The following is a 24550-nucleotide window of genomic DNA, read 5'->3' as shown; positions in this document are numbered from 1 at the left end:
CTCCTTTTCTCCAGGCTAAACAGCCCCAGCTCCTTCAACCGTTTCACATGAGACTTGTGCTCCAGCAAGGTCTCAAATTCAGTGGAAATACCCATTTTATGAGCCTCAACATCTTTTCCTCCACCTCGCCCTCCAAAGTGCTGCTGGATGGTGCATCTTCTTCAGCACAAAAAGTGGGTGAAGCTTTGTCCTGCCACGCTGCAGGGCACAGCCCCAGGGAGAGCCGTGCAGAATGACCCAGCTCCAAGCTCCTGCCCACCCCCAGACATGGGATCAGGATCTGGATAAGGCAAGAAAACCTCCGGCCAGCCTTGTCCTGGCCACTCCCAGCTCGGAAACCTCTGAACAAAATGTTCCCAGCTAGGAACTGGGAACAAGTTTGCTCCTTGTTGCAGATCTGAAAAAGACCTTACACAGCCCAAGACAGTCCCTCATGCTCCTCCCCGCCCACCGGCGGCTGATAAAAGAAATTACTTCCACTACGGCTCTTGGCTCTTACTAACAGAGTTATTTCCTGCTCGGGGCGTACTGGCCTCGGCCTCTGGAAATGGGAAATTCCACCCTGAAACCGGCGGGAACTTATGTCACTGACCGAAGTCCGTCCCATCCCAGTGTCTTTCTGTGAGAATTTTTCTTCTGAGAAACCGGTGGGTTCTTGGGGTGGAAAAAGGAGCTTTGTCAAAGTCTTTAGCCAGCCTGATTATATCTGCCATAGGAAAAGCATTGTGAAAGGACCCTCTAGTGGCTTACTAATCTACTAAGCTATAATTCAGAAGCAAAATTAATTTAATTAAACCAGCAAGTTATTCACAGACCGAAGCTAGCACTTTTTGTTACAGATAGTCTGCTCTAACCTGCACCCTGTCTGCAAATTAAGGCTATTTGATCAACTGAAGCTACTACTCTGCATTAATAAACTAGCACTGAGGTTATGAGAGGTGTGAGACAGCAAGGCCTTTAGGTCTCGTACTTCAGCTGGAGAAGGCACGGCTGTTGCACTGCTGTGTTTACTGGTTTCCTTTCCCAGCATGTTGTGACTTGTGAGTACACTTCCAGGGCTGAAAACAAACCTACAGATGTTAGTTCATCACAGTCACCTATGTATGGTCTGATTTTTGACTTTGTGCCTGTGTTACTGCTGCACTTTCAACCCGCATTAATGTACACACATTTTTCTCACCCCCGGTTCTGTGTGAGGGCTGAGCGGGCAGCGGACTGGGCAGCTGTGGGTGTGTGTCTCTAACTACAGTTTCTAAACAGTTTGACAGGGTTAAACAGATGCAAGAAGAAAATGACTTATCTGACTGACAGGCTCAGAGCAAACCTGTGCGCAGGGAGCTTGGGCAGAGGAGGAGCAGGGAGCCTGTGAGCAGCCAGCAGTGCAGCCAGGGGAGAGGGTGAGTGTTTGGGAAAAGGGGCAGAAACCCAGGTGAGGCTGACCCACAGCGTCCAGAGCGCTACCAGCTCTCCTGGTACAAGGGGCTGGCAATGCCCAGGACTTTTCCACAGGCATGGTCTGGCAGGAATGATGTTTGGAATAAAAAGCCATAAGCAGGGCTAGAATAGCCACTAGGAGAAAAAATGAGGAAGCGTATAACACAATGGTAAATTAGATTATTTTTATTAAAACAGTAAAGAACAAAACCAAAAGGAGCAAGGCACAGTTCTTCTCAGGTTCTGCTTTTGCACTGAGGTGGTCTGCAAAAGGCTCTGCCAAGGTCATGGTGCCCCCTGTTTCGCCCCCCACAGCCAGGCTGGGGGACGGGCAGCCCTGGCTGGGGTACCCCCAGCACCGGGTTCCACCGACACCCGGGTCCCACACAGCATCTGCTGCCCCAGACGGGCAGCGGGTGAGCAGCTTTCCACATGTGCTGCAGGGTCTGCGATTGGTGTGCTCCGCAGAAGGGGCTGGTCCTTCAAGTCAGCTCCTCTGCCTGTGACAGATGATATTTTTATGCAAGAAAACAAAACCAGGATATCTGATGGACTGCATTATCTTGGAGCTACAGCTGCGAACTAAGAAGTTTTATCTGTAGACTTCAAAACTGTGAGTGGAATTTAAACATCAGTTTTAAACACCTACTTTTTTATTTTTTTTACTTTTGTGTGTGTGTGTGTGCAACTTTGCATGAAGTACATATAACTGCATAATAACTTTTCATTATCAAGCAAGCTGCTGCAAATTCTTCTAAGATGAAATAATTATTGCTTTGGAAAACTTGACAAAGAGTTAGCTGCGTTTCTGTTGGACTTACAAATGTGTACTGAGAAGGAGGAGGAGGATGCTCTTTTCAGTGAATGCAATTAGTCTATCTGGAGATGGTTTCAAATTATCTTTTCCAGGACTCCTTGTGCTGAGGGAGAATCTCCTGGGAGTTACCAGCAAATGTCAGGCTGGTTTGTGTGTCTTTGTCATGGGCATCATTTGATGTTTGCTTGTGTATGGAGGGAGAGGCATTAGGTTAAACCCTGCTGTTACCATTATGTGGCACTGTGCTCGCTAGATGAAAAATCTGTTGGTACCAGGTGTTATCAAGCTGGCCAATTAATGATGATTGCAGGAAATTAGTTTAAGATAATGTTGTCCACTATGATGCAGATTTGTAGAAATGATTTTAACAGATACATAGCACTTACTAGTGCACAGGAGGATCATTCTTGTAGCTGAAGCACTAATAACCTGCTCTTTCTTGCATGTGTTTGAATACGAATAGTGAGATGGTTTTCTTTGGGAGAGCTCTAGGGGCTGATACCCCGTTCAGGAGTCCAAACCTGAGCCAGTTTGTGACTCCAGGCTTGTGATATTTTCACTTTCCTTTGGGAACTGTCCAGAATGGTCTAGGATGAGCTCACTCATCCTGGGATGTTATTTGATATACAATCTTAGGTAAAAAGAGCTGTATGTTGGAACTTTTCTTGATTCACTTGGATGTTAGTAAAAACTGAGATACTGCTTTAAGAAAGAAAAAAAAAGTTTCGAATCTTGTCTGGATTGTTCCACATCTCACTCTAGCTACCCAAACCAATCCAACATCCTTCCCGATTTAACATATATTTTCCTTAGAAAGCAAGAAACTTCATGCTTCTGCGCCTTGGCGAGTGCATTGCATCATTTTATACTTTTATATGCTGGTGGACCCAGGTGAAATCCAAAGGTGAAATGAAAAGAAAGATTAGTGGCATGTTATTGCTAACTAGATATGGCAGATATCCCATCCCAAATCCCCTCCAGCACTCGTTCTCCATCTGGGCACCTCCAGATCACGCAGCAACACAAAGAGCATCCAGATAAGGTGTGGGCATACAAATGCATTTCTGCTGAATTAGTCAGAGCACATATAATGGGATGTACACCAACTTCGTACAGCTGGTGAGGAGACAGTTCAGTCCCTTGCCTGATACAAAGTACATGTCAATATTTCTTTAACAAATTAACTGCTAGAGTAATCTATACTATTTTGGTACTCTTACATCATTGGTTACAGTGCTTTCGTCACAGCACTGGGATCTCTGAAGTCAGATTTACGGCATCGTCAAGACATGGCCTGAGTGAATCTAAGCTTATTGGAAATAATACAGTGATGATAAATTTCCCTTATTTTCATTCCTTTTCTCTGTCTTTTGTTGGTCACTGCAGCTACTGTCCAGTAGAGCAAAACCAGAGATTTGTTCAGTAGAGCAAAACACAACATTTTTCACAAAGCTGAATTTGTCATTGACAGAAAAATGCTGCCACAGAGAAAATAATGAAACTCGAAATACTTCAGCCAGAGAGACCTTCTTAACTGATGTGGAGGAAATAATAAATGGACCATGTCTTAACCCAAACTGCTAATAAATGTACAATAAATTAGTGTTCTGTGCAGTATTTTAATTTCAAAAATGTTAAAATCAAACTTGTATCAATGTATTTTCTTTCCATTTTCTCAAATAGCAAATGAGGGTAAAAAAAAATAAAGATATGGGCACATACAGCAATGCTTTTCAGCGGCCTCTCTTTTAGATGCTGATAAAGTCCTTCAACTAAAGGGCCTCTGTAATCCTTGTATAATGTAAAATAATGTAAAATGCCCCTTCATGTGACATGGTGAGAGTCTCTTCCAACCGAAATGATTCTATGATTCTATAGCATAATCTGGTTCTTCTTGTTGCCTTAATTTGGCAGTCTCTTCTCTATTAGGTATTGCTACCTCTACATAATGGGCCAGATTCTCAGCTAGGCAAGTGTGAATAAAGAATAACTTAATTGAAGTCAATGACATGACTCTGGATTTGTTCCAGTGTGACCAGAGTTGGAACGTGGCTCCATACATGCGTCTGGCATCCCTGCCAGGCTGGGCGAGGAGTTGAGCAGAGAGCTGCTGCACTTGGGCGTGTTGCTAGCAGAAGGATGGCTGTGGTCCTGACAGCTTCCAGTTGTGCTCTCACCTCCAGCTTCTTCCAAAAGAAAAGATTAAATGGCACAATTTCACTTCTATTCCACCAGCTTCAGTTATGTCTTTTCAAATTACGCATGGTTTTGCAGAAAGGTGCTAAATCCAACTACTTACCATCATGACTTGTGTAACCCTTTGACATACACCTCAAGTAGTAAAGCATCGGAGTTACTCTATTTTCTTTTCTCCTGTTCAGAAAGATCTTAGGTTTTCCTTGATAACTTTTAGGTTTATGTTGTTCTTTGCTGGCGATGTTAGTTTAGGAAGTTTGGCTTCTTGCTGTGGAAGTGCTGCTGTCAGTTATACTCTGGGACCTCTTGGAAGCTGCTTCCCCGTTCCTAGAGAAAGTTCTGTTTCCGCCTCTGTTTTGTGATGATAACCACGCTGTTCCCATGGCCACCTACCCAGCAAAATAACGCCCAGGTCTTTGTCGTCGAGAGACTAATAGGATTATTTTGTACTATAGGTGGGGCTTCCTTACAACCGCTTTGATTTCCCTGTTCTGCATGCTAGGATAGTCCGGAGCTGCCGCCCTAAAGAGAGGAGAGGTTTTGTGTCGCTATCTGCAGACTCTGTCCTGTCTCCTGAAATCCATCCCAAAGGCATTAAGTTGACTATGTTTCAGATGGAAGAGCAAGCTCCTACTGCTATTACTGGTCAGAAGTATGTGGTTTATAGCTCTTTTGCTGCAGCTAAATAACTGAATTCTGTTATATATATTTTACCACTAGCAATTCATCACTGCTAACTGGAAATGCCAAGGCTACAAGAGGATCTTAAAGGGAGGACTAGCATAGGGTCTGGAGTGAGGCTGGTTTCCTGGTTACTCTGAACGCGAAACAAAAACGTAGTATGTTCAGATTTTAAGGAGTTCATTACAAGTGCTACCTGCTGTGTGGACTTGCAGGGACACTCAAGTCTCTAAACATTCAGTATCACCAAGAAAAAAACACCATCAAAGCCAACAGGCGGGGGGTGCCTTTTCTTCTCTGGTGCTTCACAAGTTCCTAGAATGAAGTGTGTTCATATCTACCACTGAAGTGGGGATTAGATGAAGCTAAGGCTCAGCTGAACTGCAGCTAAAATAGTTCCTTTTGAAGTACTTTTTATCATTACTCAGATATTTTTGTGCTATGTGGGCATGTTCTCAACAATACCACTCCTGTAGTCCAAAATAACTTACAAAATTCTGTCTGTAACACAAAATATTCGTATGATATATTCAACCTAATTACAAAAGTTTTATAAAGATTTAGAATGTTTTATCAAAACTTTTAAAGTTTTATAAAATCTTACCTTTTATAATAATATTTAAAATTTCATTGCACCTGCTGCTGCTGACAAGAATATATCACAGGCTGTTGTTTTGGAATAAGTAGCTCCGGTAGGAAAGCAGAAAAACCTGCCTGATATTTTTATTTTTTAAATGAATATTCTGCTTCTACATATGCATTTGTGAGATGGGGATATTTGTCATGCAGTTAGTCAATAAGGGTTATGAAAGGGATTGAGCAGAAGAAGAGAAGTAGTGGTTTAGCCCACATATTTAAGGAGGCTTGTGGGCATAAGAGAGAATACCTTGGCTGCAACACTGCTAATATCACTGTTTTTTCAGGCCTGAGAAATATCACCACCCTATAGTCTCACAAAATCTTTGTGAAACTGGGGCCTTTGAGTCACCTGAGAGAAGCTGTCTAGAAGCAATGTGTGAAAGGAAGGGAGTTACAGAACAAGGGAAAGCACTGTAAAAACAGACTTGTGCTAATACTACGCAAATGCTTCTTGAAGCTGAAAATGAGAAAGCACAAAAGCTGGCAAGGGGAAAGATGAGTGTATGAGTAAGAGTCATGTACCTCTGATGTTGTTTTTACCCACTGTGTTTCGTGCCTTAGGGAGAGTGAATAATATTCTGTTTTGAAGACAAATTAAGTTACCTTAATTAATGCATAATACATTGTTTTGAAGACAAATTAAATTACCTTCATTAAATTGCTGGTTGTGGGTTGTCAGAAAGAAAAGATGTATCCATGTTGCAAAGGCGGGATCATGATTTGGGTTCACACGGTTGTAAGGAGGATGTATGGGCAGGAGAGACGTGCATTGCTGAGCAACCCAGACCACGAGCTCTCCAGCTCTGTCCAGAATAATTAGAGGGATCCCAAATGCAGTTGATCCCCAAAACTTTACAACCACAACTGGATTTTTCAACATTTAAAACCCAGGCACTTTGTTATGTGCCGAAATTACAGCAGTGTGAATGGCGTCTCTGGCTATCACAAAGAAAATCCACCTTTTCCAACCGTTTACAGAACCAGCAGCTGCTATGGTGTAATGTATCTCTGTCCCTCTATGAATAAAGGACTAAGAGCCCTTTCCTTTTGGTAACACACATGGAAGAATTAAGCGTATTATAAACAGGGGGCATCTAAAGATCTAAATTGTGAGTAAGCAAGTGGGGACTGACTCAAACATTTCAGAGTTTGGCCAAAGAAAAAAAAAATGAAAAACATTTTGGATATTGTATGTCATTGTCTCAAGCCAAAACTTTAAAAATTCCAATCTATACTTTAAACCTTGATACATATCTTTATACCTTTATATCTTTATACCTACCTTCATGTCCTCATACCTATCTTTATTAACTAGCAGAATTTAGGCCCACTTAATTAAAACACTGATTCTTGGAAACGAATGTGCAAGGCAGGATTCTAGCCTTGGTGTTAACCAAGAAAATGCATCTCAAAAGAAAATCTAGGCAACTGAAATGGAAAATAATTAAAGGCAGCATAAACATTTATGACTTTTAACCACCTCGTGAAGTTTTTAATGGGTGGCTTGAGCAATGTCCAGTTTGGGGTTGATCAGTGTGGCGAATCCACTAGACCAAATGGAAGCAGAAATAACATATAATTAAGGTGCCCTCAAATACTTTGTAAACTCTTCAGAGAGCTCCCTGCTGTGTAGTTTCTGCCTTGGAAGCGTTCTGCACCAAAGCACAGCAACAGCAACCGCATGCAGCTCAGGCTGGGAAGGAAAGATAAGGGCAGTCTGCCCCTTGTTGTATCAAGAAAGCAATATCAGGAAGGAGGATTGTGACTATATTTTGCTGGAATTTGTTGGAGGTCAAAATATAAAACATTGCAAAATGCCATGAGAGCTGTGGTGAGAATATAGGATTAGGATGTCAGTATCAGCTTAGTCTGACGTGCCTGAACACAAGCATCAGTGTTGAGGATGCCTATGCTGTTTGTATTTCATCATTTTAATTACAATAATATCTAGAGGTAAAGTTCCATGGCACTCCACCTACATGGTGTGCCTGCACTCCACAGGTTCTTCTTGACTCAAAATATTACGCATGACCTTGGCTTCAAGGTGCTTTAAGCATCCCTGCCTGGCTGCAGGGCAGAGGGAAGTTATAACCCTGCTCACTCTGGTGCTAAATCTGAGGCCTCACTTGGACATTCTGTTTTCCACAATATCCCCCAAGGGAAGAGAAAATTTTCCTCTCTGTGTCGGGAATATGCAGGAGTGAATCCCTGCAGGCTGGGGAGTGACAGAACTGTGTCCTGCCATGTCTGCAAGTGCCCTCACCTCCGGGAGTATTGCACAGGCTGCAGCCAGCACAACCGCTGCTCCCCCCACACCACCCCTGGATTTAGTGAGATTGCTCCAAAGGGATGCTGCAGCACTCCTCCTGAAGCAGCTTCTCAGCCTTGGTGGAAAAGCAGTGCGTTGTCCCTCGGGCACTGTTGTGCTCAGTTGCTCCGTTGCCCCTCCAAGGAACTCAGGCACCAAACTTCAGCACTTCAAATTACGCTGGTCCGATCGGGATCTGTGAAGGCTCAGGTGGGCATCCAAGTCAGGTGTGGTAAAACTCACCCAGAATTTCCAAGCAAGTAAGTAAAAATAACAATCCTCCTCATGTTTTTGGTTCTTGCTATCTCTATCCCAACATGGATTACACAAACATACTGATGTTAGCAGAAGGGGATGCTGAAGGGTAGGATTTTTTATACAGATTATTTGCACTCACAACTCATACGTAGTAAGGGCAGTGACTTCAGATGCTGCCAGTTTGACTGCCCAGTAACGAAGCAGAGAGGACCGTGCCCCTTCCAGGTCCTCAATACAACTTTCTGCGACACTGAAGTGAGCAGGCTGTAAGTGGTATATCTGTTCTTCATTGCTGCTCTTCATTGGGGTACAAAGACCTTGGGATGCAATTAAATAGTCTGGACATCCATAAATCCATGGGCCCAGATGGGATGCATCCACGGTTGCTGAGGGAGCTGGCTGAAGTCATTGCTGGACCGCTCTCCATCATTTTTGCCAAGTCTTGGGAAATGGGAGAGGTGCCCGAGGATTTGAAGAAAGCAAATGTCACTCCAGTCTTCAAAATGTGCAAGAAGGAGGACCCCAGTAATTATAGACCGGTCAGCCTCACCTCTGTCCCTGGGAAAGTAATGGAACAACTTATCCTTGGTGTCATCTCAAGGCATATCAAGGATAAGAGGGTCATTAGGGGCAGTCAGCATGGCTTTACCAAGGGTAAGTCATGCTTGACCAACCTCATAGCCTTTTATGAGAATGTAACAAGGTGGATGGATGATGGCAGAGCGGTGGATGTGGTCTACCTTGACTTCAGTAAAGCCTTTGACACAGTCCCTCACAGCATCCTCACAGCTAAGTTGAGGAGGTGTGGTCTAGACAATAGAGTAGTGAAGTGGGTTGCAAACTGGCTTAAAGAGAGAAGCCAGAGAGTGGTGGTCAATGGTGCGGCATCTAGTTGGAGGCCAGTATCTAGTGGAGTGCCTCAGGGGTCAGTACTGGGGCCAATATTATTCAATATATTCATTAACAATTTGGACGAGGGAATTGAGTGTACTATCAGCAAGTTTGCTGATGACACTAAGCTGGGAGGAGTGGCTGACACGCCAGAAGGCTGTGCTGCCATCCAGCGAGACCTGGACAGGCTGGAGAGTTGGGCAGGGAATAACCTGATGAAATTTACCAAGGGAAAGTGTAGAGTCCTGCATCTGGGCAGGAACAACCCCAGGTTCCAGTATAGGTTGGGAAATTGCATATTAGAGAGCAGTGTAGGGGAAAGGGACCTGGGGGTCCTGGTGGACAACAGGATGACCATGAGCCAGCACTGTACCTTTGTGGCCAGGAAGGCCAATGGCATCCTCAGGTGTATTACAAGGGGGTTGGTTAGTAGATCGAGAGAGGTCCTCCTTCCCCTCTACTCCGCCCTGGTGAGACCCCATCTGGAATATTGTGTCCAGTTCTGGGCCCCTCAGTTCAAGAAGGACAGGGAACTGCTGGAGAGGGTCCAGCGTAGGGCAACAAAGATGATTAAGGGAGTGGAGCATCTCCCTTATGAGGAAAGACTGGGGGAGCTGGGTCTCTTTAGTTTGGAGAAGAGGAGACTGAGGGGTGACCTTATTAATGTTTATAAATATATAAAGGGTGAGTGCCACGAGGATGGAGCCAGGCTCTTCTCGGTGGCAAACAATGGTAGGACAAGGGGTAATGGGATCAAGCTGGAACACAAGAGGTTCCACTTAAATTTGAGAAGAAACTTCTTCTCAGTGAGGGTGACAGAGCACTGGAACAGGCTACCCAGGGGGGTTGTGGAGTCTCCTACTCTGGAGACATTCAAAACTCACGTGGACACATTCCTGTGTAACCTCACCTAGGCGTTCCTGTTCCAGCAGGGGGATTGGACTAGATGATCTTTTGAGGTCCCTTCCAATCCCAAACATACTGTGATACTGTGAGGTATGTACTGTCCCTTTTAAAATTTCGAAGTCAACTTCCATTTGCTTTTTCCCCAAAACCTTAAAGTGCCAAATACTTATTAGAAACATCTCCATGGAATTGAGATGCTGCTCCATTCCCTTTGCAAATGTAAATTAACTAATCTTGCAGGAGTAATTGACAGAAAAGTAATTTCCCTTTATCATGACAAACAGTATTGCAGTATGAGAGTAATGACTACAATTTAAGCAGCTATGAATTGTGCATTAGGGAGCTCCAGGCCTGAATATTGCTCACAATGAAATTTAAATTGCATTTTTTCTGCATCTAGCTGTTTATAAATAACACTGCAGTTATAACCACAGTAGTCATCCTTGTCACCGATTTCTTATTGTCACTGACAGTAGAAATAAAAGATCTAGCTAGCTGATGGTCAGTGCAGTAAATAGAGGTTAAAATACCCTGTATTACACTCAGACTTCACTGGAAATGGGAACAAACCAAAAGTCTGGATCCAACCACAGAATGAAGTGTAAGAGCCTTGGAAACCTAAGCAAATATTTAGCAGCTAGGATCTTTTTTTGACAGCTGATAGTTTTAAAAAAAAAAAAAAGAAAAAAAACATAACTCAAAAAAAACCCCACCAACCAACCAAAAAACAACAAACAAACAAAACCTGGATAATACATGGCTCCTTGAACTCTGTCATAGAAATTCAAATTGTGTTACAAATTTCTGGCTTGGACCCAGCTCTCATCCTACCTGGCAACCGTATTTAGATGCAGAAGAATGAGTAGTGTAATATGCATTGTAGTAGCCCTCAAAACCTCCTGGATCCTGCACACTCGAGTAGTTGCACAGGTGTGCCATAAGCTCTGCAAGTGTTGGTTATTTGGAATGCACTCAGTGCTTGCATCCATGGTGCAACAAGCCCCTATGACTGTGCAGGCTGCTGAAATCCTTTATTTGCAGTTAGCTTGAGAGACTCATCTTCCTCTGAATAAAGGACAACTAAGAGACAGCCCTGCTCGTGGTTCTGGTATGACTATTTTTCCAGTGTGATTGAATACACCAGCAGTTCTCTCTGACCCATGGCATGATCTTCCTGGAGGGCTGCAGCTCAGTGTCTGGTACCCATTCTTTACTTGTGTTTTATGTAGATCTGTGAGGCCGTTTCCTAACAATGTCAGCACAGGTTAATCTGCCCATGCGGCTGCAGTCACAGCCATCTCCACTCTGTGTTTTATGGGTGGGGTGAGCATGGGCCATCCTTTACCTCATGGAGAGTGATGCTGGAGCTGCAGGTGGTGGAGGCATCCACATCTGCAGGGGGAACATGCTGGTCTCCATCGCTCCTCCTGCAGCCCCTATGCCATACCCATATACCCAGAAACCCTCTGCTTCTTGGAAATGCTTTGTCTAAGAAATGCAGTGCTACCCAAAATGAAGGAGAGGAATGCAATAACATGTTTTCTTTGTATATATTCTAAATATCTTTAATTGTTCTAGAGTTGAGCCATTGCCCTCTAATTTCTCAGTTTTTACAATAGGAATGAGTCCTCAAGAGAGGGTTTCAAAGAGGAAAAAGAATGTGTTAAGGCAGGGGATGGGGTTGGTGAAGCAGACATAGGTGATGATATCAAGAAATGCAAAGCAAAGCAGACATGGGCATTGCTGTATGATGTGTGTTGGCTCGACTAAATGGAAATGAATATCTATTACATTTATATAAACCAGGCAAAAATAATCATAGGTAGAGATAAACTAGCTTCAGCATAAATACAAGCTCCGCTGCATGTTCCTCTCTGATAATGGGATAATTAACTGATGTAAAGAACTTCATTTTTCTGCAGTCTGGGAATTAGCTAACATAGCTGTTTATGCAAGATATAGAAAAATATCCTGGTTTACTAAAGGCCTTCAAAGAGAAGATGAAAAGTATCTAAAAGATCAGCAGAAAAAAAAGACAGGCTGAAATAACAAAAAGGAACCAAATTAATAATTTTGTGCATGCAGGACTCTCTCTAGTTTGTCTTTACAAGTGTCCCTAACCCTGTTTTCTGTTTCTTTGACCTTTTCTTACCACTCTGCAACTTCAGAGAGATGCAGGTATCACAACTGTCCAATATCTATGAAGGAGCAACGGAAATGAACCACCTAAAGATGCAGATCCCTATGCTGCCAAAGAAGCATAAGATCATGTTTAATTTAAGAAATAGTTTCATGTGACAGCTGCTGAGAACTTACCTTGAAAAAAGAAATATTCAGTCTGAAAACATACGCCTTGAAACTGGTTGTATTTGAAAGCCACTACAATAAAACAAATTGGAAACCTTTTAATAGCAGCTAAAAGAGTTTCTCTTTAACTGAGACCAGCATATTCACTTCAGTCCAAGAATAAATATTTTGAGTCAAGAATTTTTTTATAGAAATCTATAATTACCTTTGCAATATTGCTGGTATCCATCTATTTAATAAAGACTCTGGCTTTATTAGCCATTTAATCATCCAAAATATTCTATTACCAAATGCTCAGGGAGAACAATGTCTCTGTCAGATACTGCAGGTGTTAGGTTGTGTATTTAATAACCTGTTATATTTCAGACCCTGTAGAAATTAGTCACCAAAAATTTTCTTCTTTTAATCAATGCCTGGATTACAGATATGGCCAAAATAAATCTTTCTTTGAGCCTATAATAGCTTCACAGAGTTTTCATCCTCACCTATGATTTAGATTACCTCAAAGTCTCTATTAGCAATCTGTGTTCCTCAAAAATTTTCGCAAAGATTTGATTTTAAGGGCACGTCCTTGCATGTGCGGTGGCTGATGGGGACTCAACCTCATCAGAAGCAGCACTGTGGAACTCCTGGTGCTGGCCCTCTGAGCAAGCTGCGCCTGTGCGTGGTCTGGCCAGCAATCATATCTGATCATGAACCTCCAAACTGCCAAGAAAATAATGGAAATAAGGCCACGCCTGTCAGTGGGGATGCAGCTCTGAGGTAAATGGCAATGATTGATTCGCAGTCCCTCTCCTCCTTTCTCCATGAGGTTGCCTGCTGGAAGCGGCCTCAGGCAATGTGGCTGTGACCTGGGAGAATATTATTCTTCATGTTCTGGTCAGCTCCATGTCTTTCTCCAGGAAACACTCTGGGTACAGAACTGCAATGGGAAAGTCTCCAGAAGTTTGGCAGGGCTTAGAGAGCATGCAAAAATGTTGGATACCATGTGCCTGATCCTCCTGGTAGGGCTGCACCCATAAGTAAATCCCAAATCTTTCCTGCACGCGAGGTGTTCCTGGCCAAGTTAGTCAAGGAGACCAGCCTTTGCTAACTATGTTATTTGGCTAACAGCTCTAGGGCTGAGTCAGTGTCAACAGCTTCTAGAGTTGAGAGAGCCAAGAAAAGCCTCCTGAGGAGCCCAAGCCTCGTAGGCTGGCACAGTAAAGAAAGAGAAACACTGGGATTCAGAAGAGGGAGGGTAACTAATGCTGATCTTCATTTAAATTAATGAATTACGAAGCAGAGGAATGAAATAATCTAGTATCTGGTTTGTTCCCTTGCCACTGCCATTCTCTCCCTTACATTCCTTTGCCATGAGTTCAGCCCATATCATCTCCCCCCATTGTTGATCCCAGATTAAGTGAGCTGAAACGCACTGAGTATGAGGAAAAATGCTGCTTTTCACAGATAGCAAACCAAGACCACTTAGAGGCTTTCCCAAGCGTTAGGACTCCAGGGACAAGAGATTTGCTTACAGCTGGTCGGTTCTGCAGCTGCCTGGAGGTGGGAAAACAAAACGGTGTTTTTATTTTCATGTGGTTAATGAGAGATCAGGGTGGGTCTCTACAGCTGGAAAGACAAAGGGCAAATGGAGGTCAAGGCTATTACAGTGATTCAACAGATGTCTCTTAGCCTTCCTGGAGATGATGGTAATGAGACCAAATAGTCCCCAGCCCTGCCCATAGTGAAGAGTTCCTATGTTAGGAGAATTCACTTTGTGGTGCAGTGGCTGCACGGACAGTCAAACAGCTTCACAGCCCAACCTTGCTTGATACTAACCTGCTGTGAGGGTTGGGAAGATGAGATGACAACAAAAAACAACAGGTAGGGAAAGGAGAAGTAAAAACAGAAGTCCATGTTCACTTAATCAGTGTCAGATGAGCATAAGCTGCAAAGCACCAGAACAGAAGTAGTTCAAGGAGAGATTTTGAAGATGAGTTTGCTATGTTAACTATGTTAAAAATTTAAAATTAACTACATTTAAAGCTTTAACTGTATTTAAACTATGTTTAAAGTTTACTGGGTTAATTTTACATGTGAGTGAAATGAAAGCAAGAGAGGCAGATAGACTGGATGTTGAATCTGCTGCTGTCAGCTGGGCAAAGTGATGAGTAGTCAGTCTCCTAAGATGTAAGATTTGATAGAAAAGGTGAGCTCAAAGGGGAAGACTTTACAGGGAGGGCCATAAGTCTGTATTTGTGGAGAGGATGACAAGTTGATCTTCTGAAACCAAGACGCCAAGAGCTTTGTTTTGTGTGGGTTTGAACAAGGTAGTTCAGCGGGGGTCTGAATACTGCAGTGAGGATGGGATGCTGGCCTAACATTACCGGGATCTGCCCTTCCTGGAGCAAGGTATAACCGTAGTCAGCCTAGAAACAGGACCCTTTTGGTGATGCCCTGTGGAGAGAGGACCCTTTTGGTGATGTTTCATGGGCTGTTGCATTGTCACAATAGCAGTAAAATGAAGGATAAGAATGTCCAAGCAACATTTTAGTGGCATTGCATCTAATGTCAAATATGTAAGTAGTCTACTTACGTCATACTGAAGTGCAATCCAAATTATTTGAATTACTTTCTCTAGGGAGACTGATGTGATTTCTGCCTTCAGGTACTGTCCAGCTTTCCCAAGCCTGGTTCCTGCACATTCTCAAAACTTCTGTTTTCTATCCAGCCTAGCAGTTGCTTTAACATTTTGTCTCCTTTTCTTCCTCTGGATCTTTTTCTATGCTGGCCATTCTCAGTGCCTAATGTGTTATCACACTGACTATGGCATATTCACTGAATTCAAATTCTTTAAAGCATTTAACTACTGGGGAGCTCTCCAGGGAAAACTGCCTCTTTCACTGTTGTCTGTTTCATTTATCCAAAAGCGCATCCTTGCCCAGGTTCAAGCACATATGTTTCACTTCTCCTTTATTTGATGTCACTTCTCAGCCCTTTTCACTTTTCTCCTTCCTGCTCCATTGCTTTATTTCTCTGTGTTTATTTGGTTTATGCTGTCACCTCTGCCAAAGCTATTTGGACCTATTCTCGTCCTAGTTATGGAGATTTACTGCACAATGATGGAGTAAGAGGAGTTATTCTGGTATTCCTGATACACCAGAACCTGAATCTGGGACCAGTTTCTATCAATAGCATGCATGACTTTGCAGTATAACTGGCTAATAGCCTGCTTTCATTTAGAGTACTCAATATCAAATTAAAAAATTTTAGAAGACAAATTCTGAAAAAAACCCTTCTTATTGTAATTGTCATTGTAAAAAACTATGTTGTCTGGCAAACAGGAGGAGTTAAAGAAGCTTACAGTCATAACTGGGAATAAGATGGCAATCCCTGTTGTGTAAGCTATCAAAACAACATGACAGGCTAGTCTTTGGTGGTGTACATCAGGGAAGATTTAAAGACTAAAGTTCTTTTGAAAAAAGTTAAAAATATTTTGAAACTTCTAATCTCAGAAATAAGGAGGAGACTGGTCATTTTTATCTGGAAGATATGAAACTACAGAGAGGAATAGTGTAAATCCTTAAGTTCTTCAAGAACAATATATTTTTTCTATTAAATACAGCTTGAACTTTCCCTAGTGCTTCTTTTTCATCTGATATTCAGATCACCAAACTGCATTTTTCTCAAAGCATCACACTTTGGCTGAAGACAGAGCATGGCTTCTTGCCAAGTAAAATGATTTAAAGGTATTCGTATGCTTACTTGGCTTGCTTTGAATGGACATAACTGCTGGGGTATGTACTGTCAGCTCCTTACATTCCTGCAGCAAACTCTTTCCTGTTATGCTTCGGGTGTCCCAAACTCCTTGCCTCTACAGGTTAGGGGACACTGAAAAAATGTGCAAACCTAGAGTGTGATGACAGCTTTTGCCAAGCATGTTGTTGATCTGAGCAACGATGGGTCCATCAGGGAATTTAGCCATGTGCCTGGAGGCTGGCCAGGAATACCTGCTGGGAAGCAGTTCCCTGGCCAATGATGCCTTGTGTGTGTCTGAGCTGCCTCACGCAGAAGGGAGAGTCTCCACAGCTGCTGAAATCCCGTGCATGAGATGCCCACGCAGCTTTCTTCCATGGGACAGAGGGGAAAAAGAGAAGAAATACAAATAAAGGTCTGTAGACCTCCATAAAAAGACAAAGAAATGCTTTTAGTGAAGCTTGGTTGCCTGCGTGGCGCAGCCAGTGCAGCTCGGGGGACAGGCCAGCACTGAGACCACGGATGGGACACACCTGCCAACTGTACGTGCACATTTTCTTACAGGCTACAGCCTGGTGACCGCCGTCACCTTCTGCTGTGATATGTGGCTCAATCCTTACCCTGGCCACATCGCTGCTGTCAGGGAGTGGCATCAGTAAAGGAAATCAGCTGTGAACTGACATGCGTATAACACTGACAGATATTAAAAATATTTCAAAGCCGTTCAGCATCTCCTCTTTTCTGTGTGGATTCACTTCTTATGGCCCTTCATGGTCTTCCTGACCTTGCCATGTGTCTGTGAGCTGCTGACACTTCAGCTATGAGTTATAACAGATGTTATGCATCTGTGCAGTCCTGTTTTATTATGATGATTTATCATTTGTATTACAGTCATGCCTAGAGGCGTCAAGCAACATCAGGGCCTCGTTGTGCTAGTCACTGTATAAACATGTATTAGGAGATGGTCCTGCTCTGAAAAGATCACAAACAAAAAGTGGGAGGAGGAACAGAAACCCAGAGGTGCACTCCCAAAATAAACCCAAGGGCAAGTACCAGGGCAGGGAGCAGCAGCTCTGGCATCCCTGGGCTCCTGCCGGCCCGTGTCCACACCAGGCTCTGCTGCCTGCTGCTCCTTCATGTCCTCCTCAATGGAGGGTGTGCAGGAGATGGCAGGTTCTTGCTCTACCATGCCTCTGCCTGTGGCCTGAAGTCAGGCACAATGTGCCAGAAGGGACATCCCTGCCTCCTCCCCACGGGTGCTGCACGTGCACTGGTGCTCACGCAGATCACTGCTTCTGCTGTGCTTTCAGAATTATTTTATTTCCATTGATTTTCACCACTGCTACTACCAGCAGAGTTGTTGGTTATTTGCCTCCAAACTGAGACCAGACAGCTTCATGCCTTTTCAGAACAAAATAAAACAAGTAACTTAAAACAATTGCTATGTTATATACAGATGCAAGGTATCTTTGGTGCAACAGCAAGACAGACAATGTACTAAACTGAAAGCGGAGACATACTATGGGACAGACTTAAGGGGGTCGGATCTCACTTCTGGCTGTGCCTAAACATTACCTTTGCTTTGCCTTTGCCGTAGTTAGAGGATAATTGGAGGTCAATGTTTTTCCTCCTTTTGTAATTGTTGTTGTGCTCAGCATTATGACCAGGGCTGTTCTCTCTGTATAAAAATGCACTTTCCAGAGCTTAACCTGAAAGCTGGATGTGTGGACTAGCATCAGTCCTGTGCCAATATGAATTATACAGTGAGCATTGCTTTGAAAACATCATGAGTTACCTATGCAGGAAAGAAAAATGAGATGCAGAGTTGGGCCAACAGTTTTCAAAGTGGAAAAAGGCAGACTGCACTTATGAAAATATTTGTTTATGCCCTTTAGAAAGAAAGAGAAATAAAAATACCAAGAGAGCTGCTCTGCCTGTCACTGCTGATAGGAGTACTAGGACAGCAGTCAAGGGTAGGCAGACATGCTGAGATGATACTAGGGTGACTCTCCGATGCTGGCTGGCCCCCAAGGCCTGCTAGAAAAAGCAGAAGATGCTACTCCCAAAGAACCTGGAAAGTGTGAGCTACATCTAAGTGCAATGGAAATCTTGGCCAACAAGGCCCCTGTCAGAGCCACACAGGGGCAATCTGCCCTTCAGTGAGCTTCTGTAATGAGGAACTTGCCAGAGAATGGCATGACTTTTATCTCCAGGCAAAGATTCAGGCTCCATCTTGCAGTATCTGAGTTGTCTCTTGGTGCTTTCATGATGGAAAGTGCTTACTGCAGCTAAGGTAAATAAATCCTCCATTAACTTAATATTAACATTGCAACTGTGGCAGGTGGGGCCGGGCAGACATTTTCTATCTACTCAATCTTCAATGCAGTTCAAGAGCACAACAAAGAGCTGAATCACAAATACATCCAGGAGAAGGTGCAAAGCATAGGAATTCCTCTCTTCCACTTGGAGCCAGGGAGTGTCCAGACTTCCCAGCCTCACCTGCATATTTCCCAGATGTGCTCCACCAGTCGGTGTGTGCATATGCCTCACTCTTCTCTCTTCATAACACAGTTCAGCCAATGCTCTTTATATCTGCATGATACTGTCACATATATCTGCATATAATGTCACAAGGAGTGAAGATTCTCCCTTCTCCCCACAAGTGTGTTTGAAAGATTTTATACACTTCATTCTTTTACATGGATGCAAATAATGTCACAGTAAGGAATCTCTGCATCAAGTCCATTCTCCTGGTGAAGCGTTCCACTAGCGCCTGGTTCCTCATCCCCAACAGGACCTTGCTGCTGCTTGATTCAGAATTTTCCGTTATTTCCACATTGCCATCCACGAACTCATGAGTTTGAAATTTTCTGCCATTGCCTGAGTAAAGTAGTGTTCGTTGTTTTCCTCAGCTCCTTGAAAGAGGTCTGGCTCCTGAACTGACATTTATTACCAGCACAGCCTTTTTTGATAATGAAAAAACAGTCAGTGAGTGTTTTCCACATTGTGTTGTCTACTTAACATCCCCATCCTTCTTTATCTCTTTATTCCTTCTATAAAATGGACACAACGGGTAGCGCTGACCTTCTTCACAGTCAGTCATACCACCACCCCATGCCTCAGCACAAATGTCACTTGTGTTGCATACTGCTTTACACTGATGGAGAGGCATGCTCAGCCCCAAATGAAACATCAAACAAGTCTGTTCTCTCCAGACAATTTATGCCTTGTCTATGTGAGCCAGCTATTGACAATCCTAGCACTTTGGGTGGGTTTTCCTTTCCCTTTGTTGTCAGAGCTATGAGAGTGATCTAAGCTTCTTCAAGTGCGAGAGGCAAAGCAGGTAGGACACACAATTATATGGCACCAGGCTTTGCTACTTCCATGTCTCAGGGAGAAAATGCATTTCTGATGTGGCACATGGTCTGTAAAACAGCTTAGCAGGAGGTCCCTTCGGGAAACCTGGCAGAGCTGAGCTGCGCGTGGGGCTTCACTTCTCTACCTGAAGCTCAGACACCCAGTCTGCCGTGAAACCTCCCTCCTGGTCAGGGCAGGGGCTGGCCCTTGTTTTGAAAGCACACTGTAAATACAACACCACCAGCAGCATGAGGAGGTCTGGGGATCAAATCAACATCATCAACTTTGGTGGAGACATACCCATAAAGAGCTTGGCTGCTGCATTTCTCATGGGCTGTTAGCATTTAGCAAACGACCTGATGCTGCAGCATCAGCCAGCGACGTCTTGCAGACTGTATCACAAATGTGTTCCTTGACTGCAGCAGCACTGTTTGTAGGAATAAATATTACACCTGTGAGGTGGAAATCTGTTATTAAAGCCATAAAGATAACAACATTGCTCCTAGGTGGGCAAATTTAGTGCAGCGTATATTACTGTTAAATGGCAAAATTACAGTTGTAACGATATGGAGATGTAAATGTAATTGTGTATAACATTGTGTAATCATTAAAATCCATATAAATTTTGCACACTCAAATTAAACACAGGCGACTACTGCTTGACACCTGAAACATTAGCATAATATTCATGCCATATGGTTGGCATTTTCTGTTTCTTATATCTGTCACTCTTCATTCTTGTCAGCTGCTCGTGAGAACTTGCCAGATAATATCTGCACCATTGCCAAAAATGTCTAACAGCTGGTGTGGTACTGGTTAAACACTCCATAATGTTTCAAACTTTAGTGCTCCCATCTATTCATTAGAAAGCTGTTTCTTGGAGCAGATGTTTAGCTTTGTTTTTAAATTAACTTCAGTCTGCTTTTGTGTCAGTGGTGTGGTTTTATGCTCCATCATGCTGCTGCCTTCTGTGAGATAAACGAGCTCAACAGAATCCTGGCTCTGACAGCCTTAAAACACATAAACTGGCATGATAAACTCTGTGTTAAAAATGTACTCTGCTGTCTGCTTTGCTACCTGACATGGGCTTGGGGGATGGTTTTGAGCTGCAAACACACAGAGATGAGTTCAGACCAGCTGGGCCAATGATACCTTAAATTTTCCTGTGTCCATGTGATCCTCCTTGCAGCATGGAGTGGTGCATCTGTTTGATGCCTTTGATGCCACTGGCCACCGGAGCTCCTCTGTCATTCAGAAATTGGCGCAGAGGGACCTAAATGCCCAAATGTGTCTCCTGAGGGTCCCAAACTGTAATGGGGGCTTAAGACACGAGCACTGCATGGACATGGTTTAGAGCTCTGTCTCCCCCGAGCTGCGGAGAGGGCAGCAGGGTCCATACTGGCACCCAGCAGCCCAGAGCCCTAAACCCCATTTAATCTTGCAGTGTTGGAGGCCACTGGTGGAGGACTGGGAGCAGAAGACACATTTCTGAGTCTGTAAATACCCTTTAAAGCAATGCTAATAACTAAACTGGGAATTCTCTAAGGTGTTCTATATGGAAATCAGTGTGAACTCTGAATGTACTGAAATCCATGTAGCTGGGTGATTTACATATTAAGATTCATGATGAGCCAGGCACATGAACACTGATGAATGAAACAAACACCCAATTTCTTAACCAATTGCGTTTTATGGATAGTATATGCAGTTCCTTTGGAGCTCTGAGTTCAAAAGGTGATTTATGCCTTTGGAAAAGGGGTGTCCTCGCTTTTTCTTTTTGCTCTTCTTTTCCTGGAGACAAGAAGATATCTTACCTTTTGCTCCTTCAGGTTCACTTCCAAGGAAGTAACTACCCAGTCAAAACACTGGATTCAATTTTGAGTCCTTAGACATTGTGATGGAGAGCATTTACTGAGAGGCTTCTAAGACATGCTTCCATCCCCAGATGGCTTTGCAGGGACAAAAATGGGGAGAGAAGAGTGCTGAAGAGAGGAGACCACAACCCCTCCAAAAGTGGGCACTTTGATCCTGCTAAGCTGCTTTGCCTCATGTAGACAATGACCTAACGAATGTCCTTTTTACGCAGAGGCATTTTAATTCATGCTGCCTTTTGGCACAGGACACACTTTCTGAATCAGGACTCCCCTGTTTTGGCTGCCATACAGGTGCACAACTAAAAGGCAATGACTGCCTGAAAAGCTTCCCGTCTAACATGAGGTAAGAAATGAAGGTATGGACAGGCAAAGAGAGCAAATAAATATATGGGTTCATGCTACAGGCAATGGTCTTAGCATGCTATCGCCAACAGGAGGCCATACTCTCACTTTTGCCATAGGGGATGCATAAACTTTGGATATTCAGATGATGGCTCATGCCTCTCGTTTTCCTCTCCTCTGCATAAGCAGACCTATTCAGATGGAAGATGTGTAGGCAGAAGAGTTGTCGGCTGCATATATCAGAAAACAGATTTGCACGGTTTTTATTCTTTGCAGACATTCCCACCCCTGTACTGCATCCCTGGAAATTCTCCATCTTAGATAATTGATGGAATTAGATTAGAAACAAGACAAGATGCAATTACTCACTGAGGATGAATTGGATAAACTGGTAAAATGAGGCCTGCAGCTGGGCCTGTCAGTGTCTGGTTTGTGTGTGTGCAGAGAAGCGACAGAGGATTTTATCCCTGGCATTAGCTGTAATAGGTTAAACATATTTTCTGTTTATTGTAATATAGACTTTTACCCACATTAAAAATCATTACTGAGGCATCATCTATCACATAATGGCTGTTATCTCTTATTCCAGCAGGTGCTATCTGCGTGAAGTCCCTTAAGTTGAAAAAAAGAAAAAAAAAAGTGATTAAAATGGAAATAAGCTTTATCTTTGATGAGGAATAAAGAAACTACCTTAGGCCAGAGACCTGCATCAAGGTGCTCATAATGCCTCTTTACTGTAATAAGATCCAGGGCAGGAACAAATGCCAGCCCGTTCATTTCTCAGTCCAGGCTCAGCTCTTTTGCTAAGGGTGACCTTAAAGCTTTCCCTCACCATGAGGGTTTGCAAGTTCATTCCCAAAGTACACAAAAAATGTGACAAGCTTGATTTTTTTTTTAGGGGTTTGGCACATTTTTCTGTTTCTTTAGGCATTTGGACATTGTTGAAAGTCAGGCTGTCAGGCTAGTTTAAGGCCAGGTAGGAGGTATGACAGAGCTCAGAATACAAGCGCTGTTGGAAGGCAGATTGCGCTGCTTTTCCTCTCGCATGTGTTTGTGAATGCGCTCGTTGACACAGCAAGGTTTTGAATTCCACAGTTAAGGAGGGAAAGGGGAAAACTTCTGCTAATGAATGTTCATGCCTGATTATTTTTTAATGTGTAGAATCCTTGGAATATTTTGATGTAATATTTCATTTTACACTGTAATTGAGACCAAAGAGTCAGCACAATGCTACACCTCTGAAACCGCAGATGTTGGTTATCAAACTATGATGTTCTGCTGCAAAAAGATGAATAAAAAGAGTGACATAAGTAGACATTCCTGGAGGCAAAACATGTAGAACAGTGCAGCTCGTTACTTATTAATGTAGCACACATACATGTGATTGTAATCCATCATTTTTACCACCACCTGTAGCAGGATTATAGCCAACTTGTAGGGTTCTACAGATACCTATAATCCTAGAGAGCAAGTTCCTTTCAGCCCGGGCCATCGCAAATCTGTCATTTGTGGTGCTCCACTTGTGTTCTTTAGCTTATGAACGTGAATTATTTGATGGAAATTGTTTCGGTGCAAAGATAACCAGGCAATGCTTTTGATGGGGTGCCAGCCAGAAGGTCAGGAAATCAGTTTTTCACTTCTTGCTGTTGATAGGTTTAGCTATCGGGCTTTTTTTAAATGTCTCTTTTATGTTTCTATATTGTTATAAGATATATTAAGATGGTGTTTCCAAACTCAGCCCCTGCCCTGTATATTCTTTGTACGTGTACGTAAAGCATTTGCGTTGTCTCATTCAGTTCAGAAGGATAATGAAGTACATAATCAGGTATGTATAATATTTACAGGGTCAGGGTTTTAATTCCTAATGAGACTACAAAAGAAAGGCAATGCTAAGCATGGTGGTTGTGGCACAAAGTTGTTAAACTTTTCTTCTTTTCTGTGCTGCTCAGGCCATTAAAGCCACATGGATAGACCTCACTGTCTGCATGGGCCTGAGAGGCTGCCCCATAGGTCTGATACAGGATGTCACCTGATGTTCAGCATGGGAAAACACCCGTGTACACATAAAGCCAAGACAGTTTCTGAAGTGAAAGAGAAATAGAAAGAATTTTAAAATCTGTTTTTTCCTTCTGATTCTATTCATGTGTCTCTCTGTTCCGTTGCTAGAGCATGACAATACCTTCTGCTGACACGGAGATCAGCAGAAGTAGCCAAGTCCTTCATGCACTATAAGGGGGATGCTGCGCTTTGCTTTTTGGATTCAAACCATTTTTCATTGGGTGTATTTCCAAGGCCAGATTTAGAGAGTTTGAGAGGCTGATATAGTTTCAGCATCATTTTTGTAATGGACTTCATCAAAGATTTTGTAGACTTCTAAATCATTAATTTCTTAGAACTCCTCTTGAGGCTGGTATACTTCCCCCATCTTCATACTGTCAGTAGCAGCAACTTAAAAGAAAATCAGTCAAAGAAACGAAGATAACTATCAGTTCAAAAAATACATTTTTGTTCTGCCATTACTTCTCTAAGAAATATTTTGCTGAAATTTAGCACAGAAGAATACTGTCATCTATTTAAATTTCTTCAGTAACAGTTAAGGGTTTCACTTGGCTGACACTTCTTGGCCTTGCGATAATCTTGGGATTGTTTCACAAGCGACCCAGGGAACACCCACTGATAACAATGTCAAACATTCAATGTATTTACTGAACGTTTCCACTTGCTTGATCATTAAGGCATGCTTTGAGTATGAGGTCACAGATGTTGTGTAAGTGTAGAATTTATGGGGTGATTTGAACTATA

General features: G+C 43.0%; 2 protein-coding genes across 4 annotated transcripts in view; both read left to right on the top strand.

The window, feature by feature from the left end:
- The window catches only part of LOC139827249 (uncharacterized), a 343678-nt gene that overhangs the window by 62947 nt on the left and 256181 nt on the right, over positions 1-24550 (top strand). The gene's annotated exons all lie outside the window — the stretch shown is intronic.
- The window catches only part of STARD13 (StAR related lipid transfer domain containing 13), a 309147-nt gene continuing 285878 nt past the window's right edge, over positions 1282-24550 (top strand). The window contains exons 1-2 of one of the 3 annotated variants that reach the window (XM_071804759.1): positions 1282-1397; positions 1878-2047. The gene's annotated coding sequence lies outside the window, so the exon portion shown is untranslated. Of the gene's footprint in view, positions 1398-1773; positions 2048-24550 lie in introns of those variants that run through there. The other 2 variants (XM_071804769.1, XM_065829818.2) reach the window with 2 other exon arrangements.

This window comes from Patagioenas fasciata, chromosome 1, assembly GCF_037038585.1.
Source record: "Patagioenas fasciata isolate bPatFas1 chromosome 1, bPatFas1.hap1, whole genome shotgun sequence".
NCBI classification, from domain to species: domain Eukaryota; kingdom Metazoa; phylum Chordata; class Aves; order Columbiformes; family Columbidae; genus Patagioenas; species Patagioenas fasciata.
The sequence above is the reverse complement of the archived record's forward strand: the minus strand, read 5'-3'. Positions and strand labels throughout refer to the sequence as shown.